A 12326-nucleotide genomic window follows, 5' to 3' on the forward strand; every position below is an offset into this window, starting at 1 on the left:
GAGGAAGAGACTTAGAGACTTAGAAACAATTACTTTTCTAAGTGTAAAACAACTGAAGAGAGCTAAAAAAAGGAGTAATTTGCCTCCAGAGATATTGTTATCAGAATTCCTCTAGCATTATCTTTGGAGCTGACAATTTTTAGCATTTTCATTTAGGAATTAGTTTATTAGGAATAAAATCAACCAACGACACAAATTTGAGATAAGTTCTCATTGGAATACTGCAATAATATATGAAAAATCTTTGACAGTTCTAAGACACAGAAATAACAGATTTATGATTAAATTAAGCAAAACAAATAAAAATATTAGCTATTGATGCATTTATATTGTTAATTAACAAAAAGTTGAACTTTCAGGCTGGGAAAACAGCAGATGGGAAAGGAGACTTGGATGCATGAGTCAATCACAAAAGACTTCTGTGACTTGACCATGACAGAGAGAGATAGAGAAAGGAAAGGAAAGAAAGAAGGGGAGAGAGAAAGAGAGAAGGAAAAACATCTTAACGTGTGAAGCAAAGTATTTCCAGTAGGTAGTGAAAAATTGACGGTTAATAGTAATTGGTTAAAACTATTTGCAACATTGTAGAGAGTATTATAAAAAAAGGTGTTTGGACTGAAGCAGGTACACAGACCAGCTGCTTTGATAATTAGAGGAATGAAGAAGCTATTTTACATGAGGGGACTGAAAGAGCTGGACTTAGCCTAGCGAAATAATAGCTGAGAAAAAATATGATTGCTTTCTATAAATAAACGGGGGATGGGAGGAGGATGAGCTATTTTTGCTAAAGGACAAGGTTACACAAGAACAAATGAATATAAACTAGCGATGAATGCATTTATTCTGCAAATTCATAAAAAGGGTTTTAAGACGGAGCTCAAATGAGATGAATGGGATTATATGACATGATTACTTATGATAACAGGGAATTGGATTCAGTGACCCAGGATGGCTCCTGTAGTTCTACAGCATGTGCTCATACAAATTGCAGTTCTGTGCTCGGACCAGTAGATCACCTGTTTCTGTGATTAGTTGCTTCCTCTGCTGAGATCTTGTTCAACATTGTCTAAAGTCTCCTCAGTTTTCTTTTCCAGCGGTGATGCAGTCAGGGAGACAGTTTGGGATTTGTTTCTTTTCTTTTTCTTCTCCCCCCGTCCTCCCCCTTCCCCCCCCCCCATTATGTGTAAGGGAAATAATGCTCAACTTCTGCATTTTCCAGTGAAATTTCAAGTTTTGCTTCAGGTATTGTGGCAGAAAAACAGATCAGGGTGAGTGAAGGCAACAAAGTACATGAAAGGTAGGTGGTAAACTTTCTGAGCAGGAATAATGTATGAGTAGGTATGAACAGCAACCAGTTTTACAGCTGCAGTAGCACTACTTCAAATTTGAGCAGTAATGTATACACGCATGTTACATTTTAATTTTGGTATAAAAGGCATTAACGGCTACTTTGATTTAACATTAAAGAAGTATTTTATTTTTACAGACACACAGGAAATTCAAATACAGAGATGTAAATATTTCTCTGTAGATGTTTTTGTCTAAGTTCTGCTGATTCCACAGAATTTTCTTGCTCTCCCAGATCACCGAGGTGATTCAGTGAGCAACTTGGTGCCTCAAAGTGCCACCTTGGCTCAGGTGACCTAATTGGCTCAGGTGATCAAGGTGCATCTGCTCATCATGGTGAGTCAGATTTCTTTCTTGATGAATGGGGTAGACATAATTATCTTTTCAAGAACAGGCATTGTTGATAATTTGCTTAGAAGGACGCTTGTGTAAGCTATGAACAACCATGTAAGACTGTTCATTGGGCCTTGAAGGGTTAGCTCTATAGTCCTTGGCCATGACGTTGCAAGAACTTGTTAGCCAAAAGAAAACCATGTGCAACTGGTCAAATGGCATACATAAAAAATCTCTTTACTAGACAGAAGGTTTCTCTTTGCCTTGCAATTGCTTTTGAAAAAGAAGTAAGGAAGTCTTTGGAATACAGGTGAGTGATTTGGGAAAGTGGGATCAGAAAGAAAGGAAATTCTGGGGAGAGTTAAACAAGGGCTAAACTTTTTATTCATCCACTGTGAGTTGTGAGGGCTATTAGTCAGACATAACAGTAAATCAGTCCTAGCATTCAGAATTTCATCTCTGTCTTCCTGCTGCTGAGCACGTGCTGGACCTGACTATGGTCTTGTCAGGCATGTTAGAAAAATATCAAAGGAGTATGAGAGGAGCAATGCAGAAAAATTTGAACTTGTGTGTTGCATTATGCCCTGTCAGTCACAGTGAATGTGGCCTGACACAGCATGGTATTTGTACCCGGCTGGTCTCAAGGGCTTAAAATTCTTAAAAGGAAAATTTCTCCTGAGCTACGTTATTAAAAGTTTCATCTGAATAGGGAATGAAGGATGTGGCCCTTCAGAAACAATGGTGCCCCAAGAGATTCCTATGTCTTTGTCAATTTAAAATGATGGCAAGCAGTAGCAGCATATTTATTGTATAGCAGTAACTTTATTAATAGCCACCACATAACAGCTGAAAAACATTCCTTTTCTATCTGGGCATGTCGCCTTAGTACATCAGCAAAGGTTCAAGAACAGAAGATGACAGGCTTTCATAGAGAATCATGCTGTTAAAATAACATTCTCTCCTGTGCCATAGCTTCTGGCACTGGAACCCACCATCCCGTCATAAATTGCTGACATCAGTGTAGTACAACATTAATATTATGTCTTTAACCCCTTTGATGCCATTTCTCTGGGTAAACCTGTATCAGGTTTAGAAGGAAGGGAAAAACTTCACAGGAAAATATACACATATATATACATGTCTTGCAGACAAATTTGAGAACACAGATTTCAGATTTTCCGTAGAACTCTCATAACTTTTTCGAAATGATGGCATTAATGATGATAGTTCTTTACTTTTAATTTATAAGCGAAAGAGAAAATAAATCCCATATATTAAAAAAAGTCATTCTTCAGAATATCCTGATAAAGTCCGTCTACATCAATGTATTAATTTCAATAATAGCAGAGTTCAATGGAGAGGAGGGAGAGGCACTCTTCAGCTATTTCAGTAGAGACTTTTATTTTGGTGACTACAGCTTCTTTCTGTGTATCGATCCTAAATCACAGTTCTCTATTTATTTCTGTGCAACTTTTAGGTTACTGTGAAACACAGCCTTCATCATTTTTTGTAGCTATTTTACTCTGCTGCTTCTTGATTCATAAAGAAATACATTTAACTACAGATACGACTGAATGCAAAGTAAAAGGGCAGCTAGAATGGACGCAGAGTAAGCCAAGGCTTCATGGTTTGCAAGGGGGCCAAACGAGTTGCAGTGTCAATTTACAAGTTATGGATGAACTTCGCTACAGCTGAAAGGGGAGTGGAAAACAAGTTGTGGTTAGTGACTTGAATGAATATAGAAGGGTCCTGCACATTTGTTGGAAACAGGCAACACAGATAATGTATCACACAAATGTTGACCAAATCTGAGTTTCTTAACTTAGAATCACAGTGCTAATCACAACTCGGAGAACAGTCCTTTACATGTTAAATTAATGCTTTACTTTAATCCTTCCTGTTCAACTCCTTAAGAAGCTCGCCTTTTTCTAGAGCACGTGGTAAATGAAATCTTCCAGGTGTAAAAAATACTTTCTCACGCCATATACTGGAGATCCCCAGCCTAACTGGGTCAAACTGCTTTAAACTCACCTTCTTTTCTGCCTTTCAAATGGCTTTTCCATTTAATATCTGTATTTTTGCAGCCCCTCATTGCATGGAAATGATACATTCTGGTATTTGTTTGTCTATACTTAAACTCAAAGGTGATAGCATAGTAAAAAACGTTGATTAGATTTTCTGCTCCTGTCACCCAATTCACTGGCAGAAATTCTATTATATGCAGTTTAGCCCAAAAGTATTCTTGGCATAATTCCATTAAATCTTGCTTCTGTTTACATCAAATTCTACTGCCATGTAGGGGGTCTGATCTGATATGGGATTTAAATTCCGAGATGTGGGATAAGAGAACAGAAGTTGTTGTAAGGTACAATTGCTTAGATTGCCAAGACTGATGTATTTGTCCCTGTGAATGTGTCTCATTTTCTTTCAGTGCATGTAGAGTGTGACGAGACAGAGGAGAACTCAAAGACTGAACTTTTAGGCTGCAAAGTTGTATTTAACATACAGCCAGCTATAACAAGAGCTCATCTGGTTTAAAATATTATTTTGACTTTCGTTTGCTTGGAAAAGCACAGGGTTGTTCATATATATATCTTCTTCCATGTTCCTTTTGCTGAAACAAGGACAGATAAATTTCTTTTCAAGAAACCAATTACCCACTAACAAAACACAGTATACAGACAGAAAGTATCACTGATTCATCCCTGGAAAATAACACCATATCTTCCATCCTGCACCATCATGGAGGCGTATGCCACTATTCCTGGAGGTGATGATAGGCTACTGAGCTTCCTAAGCTGTTTGGACTTCTATCAGTCCTTTTCACACCAGCTCTATTTTTACCTTTTCAGGACTCTGTTGGAATCCAAGAACCCTATTGCTTTGCAAAGTGCAAATTTCTGCAGTGTTCTTGCTGTTCCCTACTGCAATTCCAGTTACTATTTGATTTATGCTGTGTTTTTTTCATGTTTGTTGGGTCTTACTCCACCATCTTGACAGTGCTTCCCCAAATTATAAAGTGTAGATGTCTGCTGCAGGTCTTGGGGATTTAGCCGAAAGCTCCCATTAACGTTAATGGAGATCGTACATAAATCTGCGTGCAGCATAGAGAAATCTTTCCCTTCATTTTGGTGAAGGGTGAGATGAGTGTGATTAATTTTTCTTTGATACCATATTAAGAAGGATAAGAATAAAGACATTTAAATGGCTTCTCATTTAAGTACACAATAGAAAATACACTGGTGCCTATACTTTGTATTTACCCATCTTGTCATGTTAATGAGCAGAAAAGATTTCACCATTTTCAATGATTAATTATTAGAGAACTGGTTTCGGACTGAAAGCCTTGAACAACCAAAGTCTCTGATTATTCATAGAAGAAATATAGCACAAGCACTATGGAAGCACGAGCCATGCTTTTATCCTTTCACACATACATATTGTCTCACTCTGTTCCTCAACTTAGCCCAGAGGGACCTTTCAGTGAATAAGTGGATAATTTCACTTCCATGCTTATTTGCTTTTTTGTCCTCACAAGGGGCCAGCTATTGCAATTGCAGACTGTGATGTTTGCTGTGCACAAGGGCCCAGTGAAAACTGTGTTGGAATCTACTTACATATTTCATACAGAACTGCCATCAACTGCCAACAACTGTTGGGTCCAGCTGAGATTCATTTGAAAAATATGCCAAAGTTTGAGGGATCTTGAATTCTATTTCCAAGTTTTTCAACCAAATAATTTCTCATAATTATAGTAATCTAATACCATGTCTACAGTCTGTATTCTTTTCAGGACGGTATTTCCAATCTAAACGTTTATAGGCTGAAACTAGAAGCAGGTCATGCAGAAACTGTTATAGATCTGTCTGGCTTTGATGTGGAAGCTAGGGCTAATTGCATTTGACCCCTACAGCTTTGGGGCAAATCTGCACTGTCCTTGCTCTAAATCCTGATTATTTTCTATTTGTCCCTCAAAAAATGAGAAAATGAGAACTATGTTGAATTTTATATGTTTTAAATATGTTTTCTTCTTTAATAGTAATGACAAACAGAATTCTTGAGATTTTCCAAGGCACTTCAGCCTTACTAAATTTTTTTTTTTTTTTTAAGACTGAGTTAGTTAAAACTAGTTTGTCATTGGTAACTGTGAAACCTAGACCTGGCTATATGAACATGGCTATGGCACCTTGTTGCTAGAATATATCCCCGTAGGAAAACCGACTCCACATGTGCATACATCCAGATCCACCTTTTCTCCCTTCCTGGATCCAGAGAGCCAGGGTGGGCTGTGGGAACCTGGCCAAGAGGAGGTGCAGTACCTGATTATGAACAAGTGTGAGACTGGTTGGAATCAATCCTCAGAGTCATCTGGTCCCAGGTCAGCAGTAGGAAGATGCTGATTTGTACGAACTATGAAAACATCACCCATGTCTGAATAGTTTGTAAATTCAGTTTACAATTAAAAATCTCATGATAGCAGTACAGTAAAAGCCTTTTCAACGTCATCGATTCATGATTTTCCACCAGAAAATACGCACCGATGAAAAATAAATACCAGTCTAGTGCTAAGCATCTAAAATCCTATTAGAAATCAAGCTAACTGTGATTGCTTAGAGTCTCCAAAATACAGTTCTTCAGTTTTCTGCTTCTCCTAGTTTGCCTATAGTATTTATCGACCCTACAGAAATTTTTGGCAACTTGTTCATGTTTACAACATGCTTTTAAATGCAAAAAGGCATGTAAATCAACTGTTACTGTGATGCATGGACTGGTAACAGCTCTTAGTCTGAAAAACTTCCTGATCTCACTCAGGGCTTGACTGCCATACCTCTAAGCTTCATTTATTTTTGACGGTCCTCCCTGAGATTAAAATCTTATTTTCTTTATATAACCACAGTCTCTAAATTGCAGGAATAATAATTTGGCATCTAGGAAACACTCAGATGTTAACATTATTATGATCATATGATTGAAAATGGGGAACTTCGTTAAAATTTTCAAACGGTTGCTTTTGGAATGTTGACCTAGTATTAGTTGCCTCTAACTTTTTCTTAAATAGATTAGAAAATTTTATTTTTCATGTCTGTTATTCCCATGTGGGTTTTGACTCAATAATTGTCATGGGAGATAATTGCAAATTCTGTATGTAGGTTGACTATCAATTCCTTCACAGAAGATTACTGTGAGCTCTCCTTTCAGAAACTTTCACATCTGTATTATTTACAGCAGACATCTGATATTAGTCAAGAGACAGCCCTACGGCTTTGTCCCAAACAATTCAATTTCTGATTTGCTTGTAATACAAAGTGTTAAACATTGTTATTTCTGTTCTCTTGCTTTTGAGTCTGTGATCAGTATTCTCAGACAAAATACAGACTACACCTTTTCCAATTATCAGAAGCTGCTGGTAATGTACTGAGAACATCCTTCATTTTTGACAACGGCCGCAGTAGTTGGGGTTGGGATGAAGGCCAGAGTCCAGATATACATCTTTTCCTCCCCAGTTTTCCACAAGAAGGCAGGTGTGCTGAACACCCCATCGCTGAGGCTGGTGATGTACATGAGCTCTTCCCATAAACCCCCCCATCTGACGTATGGCCTCGTCCTGTTCTGCTAACACTGTCAGTGAAGCAAGTGAGATAGGAGCTCCTGCACGGCTCTAGCAACTGAACAATTAAAGAGTCTCAGCAGCCAATTGATGAGAGCAAATTTCACAAGCTTCAAGGGCGAGGAAGAAGCTGTCAGTAGTGCATCATCTCCCCTAGGGGACTCACATGAACCAGAGCCCAGGTACCCTCAGCAGTAATCCCATCACTTGTTCTTATGGGAAAAAAAAGTGGGAAACAGTCTGCATTGTCATCAAGATCAATTTCTAGACACCTACGTAGCATCCTTTGAGCGGTTCTTCATTTGCAAAACACTAAATACTTCAATAGGTTTTGATGTATTGCTTACCCTATAGAGAAACGTTCAGAACTCGTCTGGCAATTCGGCTTTGCTCTGGCAGAAGAAAGTAGAAGAATAAGTAGTACTGCTTATTCCCAGTTGGCAATTCCATCACTAGCCTGGCCACAAAAACATGGGTTACCCTGGGGTCAGATGGGCCAGAGCCAACCGTTTACCAGAGGCAACCGCTTGGCATCTGCTCACAATTGCTCTCAGATGGCGTGTGGCTGTGCAGAGGCTGCTACCAGCCAGAACGGTTTAGAGCAGTCCAAAGTGCCTCTAAATTTTGCAAGTACCAGAGCTACCTTAAAGCAACAGAGCAGGCATTACTGTAGAGCAGAGATCATCTGAGCGTAGATCATCTGAGAAACTGGGATTTGCAAACCCTTCGTGGCAGCATTCTACGCCCCGTATGTTCAGTAGAGGTGTGAGGAGAGTACTGATTCTGCACCAGCACCCTTAGTATTGCTAGAAAAATACTGGAAGGCACCTTGCAATCTTCCACATCATTTGCTTTGTCTACTATCATATGCCACAGGCCAGAAAATAAGTTTTAAAGCTCAGTTTAAGATGAAAAGTCAAAACAATTCTAGCGGTAGGCATAACATAGGATTCATAAGTAAGAGCAAGTGAATTTATTAAAGGGAACTCCCCATGTGAGCCTCCATGTGAGCGCAGGCGGTGGAACGCTAGCCACACTCGATAGGACAACAAATAACGCCCTCTCTCCAGAAACTATTGGGAGTGAGAAAACATTTGATTTTAAACTCAAATCTGACAATCAGTTTAACTCAAAGCATGTTTTTTTCAGCCGTACCAAGTCTGCGCTTGAATGATTGTGCTGGTGCTAGGGACGCAGGAGAACAGTGCCGGGGAAAAGAGGCTAAGGTGCATCCGCTCCCTCTCCCCTTTGCAAGGGTGGTCCAGCAGCCAGTAGAGGAGAATGTCCCAACCCCCAGATTATTCCAGGCAGGTGGACAAATACCTTTTCCTCTCCCATAGGAGACCTGAAAATAATATGGCACAATCAAGAAATTTATTTAATCTCTTTGAACCCCTGGAGGTAGTAATGTGCCTGGTAATCCAGGCCTCTTATCACAAGTCTATGTTGTTTATATCCAGAATTTGTCTATTCTGGTTAGAGGCCTTATTGATGTAGAATTAATTTTCTCTGTTTTACATATTTTTGCATTGGTCCCAATTATGGTTGTGTGTGGAAGTCTACTTGTAAATATTTTATTTTTAACCATAGGAGATGTTTCAAGATGTGCTCTTCTATGCTTTTTGAGTCCTTGACCACTTCTTTGTTCCTGATTCCTGAACTCCCCTTCTGCAATCTTTTCCCAATAAATCGTCACTTACCGATGTTTAATAGTAATTTTCATAATTTCTTTGTTCAGCTTATTATAAGCAAATATACTCGGTTATGTAGTCCCTACTTCCTGGGTATCCAGTACTCCTTCTTTGGTGCCTAAAATCCCCAAACCCAGACATTTAATTAAAAAGCAGCATTTGAAACAAGTGTTTTATTAAAATCAGTAGGTCAAGAGATTCCTTGCACATTCGTCTCTCAGCAGGGGGGTGTCTGCTGGATATTATTATAGTTACAGCTGAAATCAAGTTAGACTGAACTTAATGAACTGGCCTAGCTGCATGTCTGTGTTTTTATAGGTTTTCTAATGTTCATTGTTTTCTTAATTATCCATTTGCTGTTTTTCTATTGGGCTGGAGCTTCATTACTTAATGTTTCTACTTATACTTGAGAGATGCAAAGTCATTTAGCAGAAAAGTACATTTACTGTAGTGCTAAATGTTCTTATTATCTCCTATGAGCAGAGTCTGGACATCCTTAAATCCATTTATTTAGCACAGAAGATGTCTTGCTAGAAAAATGGATTTATTTTCTATGGTCTTTTCATTGATGCCATTTTGGAAAAATATCAGCACACTAAAGGAAACAAAAAGTTCAGTTCACAAATCTAAGGGGAACTTAGTTGGAGCTGCTGGAGACTTAATTACTTTGATATTTAAGAGGAAGAAAAAAATCCCTTAGAAATTCTGCTTTGAACAATTAAGAATCAAAGAAGTATTCAGTTTCCAACCAAATACGGTCCTTTCAAAAATCCGGATACCATTTAATTCATGTAAATCACGGGAGGGAGAGAACAGCAATCAGAAGCCAGTCCACCCTTGCTGAAACCCACAGAAACCTCCTGGATGGACTGTGCTTCCCCTTGGGGAGCGGGGAGATGAGGGAGAAAGAATGTAGGACAGATGCCCAAAAGAAAGAAAAAGAAAGAAACGGTGGAAATACAGACATGTGTGTGTGTCTTTGTCTCTGTGTGTGTGTGAACTTACTTTATTTTTACAGAATAGAGGAAAGAATATCCAATACATGGTTCTGGTTGGGTTCTTCCTCGGCGTTTCACTGGTACCAAAGATACCTTTGTTAAGACGGGTGGGGAGGGGGAGGGAGAAGAAGAAGAAAAAGCACTTTAGAAAATTTATCTGACAGCAAATAAAATAGCATTGATTATTTAGAAAGAGGTGAGGATAAAAGTAAAAAAAGAACAATGCCTGGAATAAGTTAAAGTTTGGGCTGACGATCATTAGCAAAGCTGTTGTAACATGTAGTGGTGTTTTTATCTTTACTTCAAATTAAATCAAACCATGTTGTTAGATTTTACACAGTGCATGATGGTGCATTGCATCACCAGATGAAACTTTGGGATAAATTTTCATTTTGAAAAGTGAATTAGATACTTAAATATCCTATGAAACTGATGGAGCCCATTATCTTCTTTGTTATTCAGGTCTTCAAAAAAAAATCCCTTGATGCAGCAATAATTGCATGCCTGAATCAACTGACTTTATGTAAAACAAACTTTCAGATACTTTCTTCAAAATATTGCTCTCAAGCCTATTATACTTAATGTCATTCAGAACAGTCCCAAGAAACATGGAGAAAATTGCCTTTTTGCTTTTTTTCCTACTGTTCTGAAAGCACTCTCTTGCAGTTTTATGTCCTTGTCATTCCACAAAGTATTAACTGTGTTTTTCTAGTGAGCTGCCATTGTTAGCAATATAACTACTGCATAAGCTGCAGAGCTGTGTATCGTGAATTATAAAGTGGGATGAAGAAATCAAGTGATGTGATTGGCATTCCATGTGGTTAACAGAATATAGCACTATAAGTGGTGGTGTTGCGTCCAGCCCTCCAGGCTCGTTGACTTCAGTAACTCTGTCTGCTCGTGTGCATAAGAATTCTTTCAAGATCACACCCAAGGTTAAATCATGGGAACTTGGAAATGGGAAACTTTAAAAAATACTTCTGAAAATAAAACAGAGGGACAACTGAAACTAATGGGAGATTTTCCATTGACTTCAAAGGCAGTAGAATAGAATCAGAGCCATGAAGCTTCATACATGGGAAAGGAATCCGTGACTATGATTTTGTACTGGTTTCTCCAAACTGTACTTTTATTATAGACTACCTTCTTTTATCAATTTTAATAATTTCTGGCTTCTCTTGAAGTAAAGCACATAGTCTGGCAGCCTAGTGCAAATAAATCTACCTCCCTGTCAAAAATATAAAATAAATATGAGAATTAAAGTATCATAGAACTTGAATATTAAAAATTAAGCAATAAAATAACTCTCCTTCCCGGTAAAATCTGTTTGTACTCTACTAACAATACCAATGCTAATTTTGTTGAGAAAGTGTACAGAACTAGATGTTACTCTAATATATTAACATACAACATTGGAAAGAAGGTCAGAATGGGGGCTTTTTTTGTTTGTTTTTTTAGGAGAGGAAAAACGTTCACATTCTCAAAATTCATTACCAGGTAGTGGTGTCAGTTTTGAAATACAAGTATTTCTCCACAATTCTTAGATAAGTTTAGAACCGAACCTGAAAAAAACGTTGTAAGGTGCTAAGAATTGTACAGCTCCTTTTTACTCATTTCTTAAAATGTCCGTGTAATTCCTTAGTCAGACTTTGGTTTGAAATGTCAAAATACTGTACAGTATGTTCTCTGCCGGGCAAAGACAATAAAATGGCTTGTTTTCATCAACAGAGAATTTGGCCCTGGAAGCAGAAATGCCTGAAAACTGGAGAGATGCATTTGCATTCCTTTTTTCTTGGTGTTCAGGCACATTTGCGTGAGTTTTGAGAAGGCTTTGAAAAGTGAATTGTAAGCTGTTGTGTTGAGTTTGTCTTACATATCTTTCTGTGAACATTTCTAGCAGAAAATCAATCATTGTGAGCACTGAACATGAAACCAGAAGGTCTCCGTATGACTAATGTGACCAACTGCAAAAAATAAGGACACTTTCAATAACAAGCCATCTCATTACTGTAATTTGCAGAATATTTTATTGTATGATTCCAAATAATTAATATATTTTAGAAAACAATGATATTTGAGTCAAGAGCACTCCACGAACAGAATAAGAGGTTTTCAGTTAGCTGTTGCCATTTTTTTGTCTGAGTTTGAAGACTAAGATGGCGCATCCAATCCTGTCTCAGTAGAAGTGCAAGAGGTGGTGAAAGGTACAAGGATTATTTAATTTTGGCACAAAATTTGGCCCAAGTTTTCCATGTAGTATTGTTGAATCAAGAGATGGGGGTAGCCGGCCTACATGGAATATCCTGGCATTACCAACATGAGGTATATTTTTTGCTCATGAAGTAAAAT

The 12326-nt window shown here is 38.1% G+C and overlaps 1 protein-coding gene across 8 annotated transcripts in view; it reads left to right on the forward strand.

The window, feature by feature from the left end:
• The window catches only part of FLRT2 (fibronectin leucine rich transmembrane protein 2), a 72871-nt gene that overhangs the window by 27115 nt on the left and 33430 nt on the right, over positions 1–12326 (forward strand). For 2 of the 8 annotated variants that reach the window (XM_074585446.1, XM_074585442.1), the window contains exon 2: positions 1583–1683. The exons of the other annotated variants lie outside the window; for them this stretch is intronic. The gene's annotated coding sequence lies outside the window, so the exon portion shown is untranslated. The remainder of the gene's footprint in view (positions 1–1582; positions 1684–12326) is intronic. 8 annotated transcript variants of the gene reach the window in all.

This window comes from Larus michahellis, chromosome 4 (assembly GCF_964199755.1).
Source record: "Larus michahellis chromosome 4, bLarMic1.1, whole genome shotgun sequence".
Classification (NCBI taxonomy): domain Eukaryota; kingdom Metazoa; phylum Chordata; class Aves; order Charadriiformes; family Laridae; genus Larus; species Larus michahellis.